Source organism: Octopus bimaculoides, chromosome 7 (genome assembly GCF_001194135.2).
Source record: "Octopus bimaculoides isolate UCB-OBI-ISO-001 chromosome 7, ASM119413v2, whole genome shotgun sequence".
Taxonomy (NCBI): domain Eukaryota; kingdom Metazoa; phylum Mollusca; class Cephalopoda; order Octopoda; family Octopodidae; genus Octopus; species Octopus bimaculoides.
This window is the reverse complement of record NC_068987.1, coordinates 54729948-54732158: the sequence shown is the minus strand read 5'-3', so window position 1 is coordinate 54732158 and position 2211 is coordinate 54729948.

Here is a 2211-nt window from a genome sequence, read left to right as displayed (position 1 = left end):
TATATATGTTATATATACATACACATTCATATCCATATATGTATATTTCATCTATGTATATGGTAAATACCTGTGTAATTATTTATGTATTTCGTCGTTCTGTTTTTCAGAAGCAGTCACAGGAAGTGTAGGGAATGTTTGGCAATTCATGCTGTTACCATTTCCAAAATTACTCCTCCACGTTCCACACTCCACATCATTTCATCTTACCCCACCCTACCCCATGTCTTTCCTGCACACTTTCCTCCACCCCAACCCCATCTTGTGCCCTCTCTCATTCGGTTCTGCCCCATTTTTGAGGAATCTTTTCGCATTTATTCCAAGTTATCCTTTTGGTTATCTCATGTTGCAAACAAAATGAAAAAAAAAAAAAAATAAATCAAAAAACTAAAATATGAAAATACAGAAATAATTATGTAAAAGAAATAACCGAATAATAGGAAATTAGAATTATAATGAGGGAGGGGGAGGGAAGATGAGGTGGTGAGGAGGAGAAGGAGGAACAAAAGGAAGAACAAGAAGAACAAGAGGAGGAAGAGGAAGAGGAACAAGGGGAGTAAGAGGAGGAACAAAGGGAAGAAGAGGAGGAGGAGAAGGAGAAGAAGAAAAAAGTGGAGAAGTAATGGCAGAAAAAGACAGAAAGGAAAGAAGATAAAAAAAGAAGAGGAAAAAACATCAACAAAATATTAAAGAAATATAAAAGAAAGGGAGAGAATATGAATATATAAATAAATACATATATATATATATATATATATATATATATACATACACACACACACACACACACACACACACATATATATATATATAAGCCACCAACAATAACGACAACAATAACATTGTTATTATTCAAGCTCAGGGCTTGGTCTGATTGATCAAGCAGACCAAGCTCAGGGCTTGGTCTGATTGACCAAGCAGACCTATGGTTAAAGATATTCCAATCCTGATCAAAATTTGCCTGGCATTGTATATCTAGGGCTACATTTTCCAATATGTTATTCATTTTTTTTCTTTCTCTTAGGGTGTGATTTATGGTAAATCTCACTGAACTTGCTTGCAGGTATGGAAGTTTGTGATAAAAAAAAATGATGGTGGTGATGATATTGGTTATTCCGTAATTCTAGTTATGGAACTGTTGAGATTGTTGAATACAGAAGACTGGAAATGATTGGCTGTAAATAGGCTTTACCCTCCTAAGAACAAAGGTACGGTATCTGTCATTAGATGTCTTAGTCGTGAACTTTGCTGATCAGGAGTCAGCCATGTTTAAATATCATTCCAGACCCTTATTTTTGACTGGCTGGAGAGATGATGGCAATAACTGTGAGTGGTAATGATAACAGTAATTATTACCACAGTTATTCATTTTTTGTTTTTCTCATAAGGTGTGATTTATAGAACATCTCGCTGAACTTGCTGGCAGGTACGGGAGTTTTTAATTAAGAAAATAATGGTGACGATGTGATGAGGATGATGATGATGATGATGATGAGGACGATGATGATGATGATGAGACACTGCTGTTGCTTTGTGGCATTTTAATTGTCTTTATGACCTGAATTCAAATTCTGCTGAGGCTGACTTTGCTTTTAATCCTTTCATAGTCAATAAATTAAGTACCAAGAGTGTACTGGAGTTGATGCAATTCTTTAACCCTTCTTCATAAATTTCTGGTCTTGTGCCTATTGTACAAAGTATTATTATAACTACTACTATTATTATCGATATAGAGAAGAGTTCTTTACTTGTAGAACGATTGACACAATCCATCATTAAGGTAAACATCAATGATGAAGAGCTGACGTAATCCATCACCAAGGCAAACATTAATGACGAAAAGCGTGATTCGAAAGTAACAGATATTTATTTGTACTTGAACTATATTTCGGCATCTCGCATCCCTTCCACAGGTTCAAAATAAACACGTCAGTCTAATTCATTTTTTTATTTTTTACTACTACTACTACTACTACTACTACTACTACTATTACTACTACTACTACTATTATTATTATTATTATTATTATTATTATTATTATTATTATTATTATTACTATTACTACTACTACTACTACTACTACTACTACTACTACTACTACTACTACTACTACTACTACTACAACTACTACTACTACTACTACTATTATTATTATTATTATTATTATTATTATTATTATTATTATTATTACTATTACTACTACTACTACT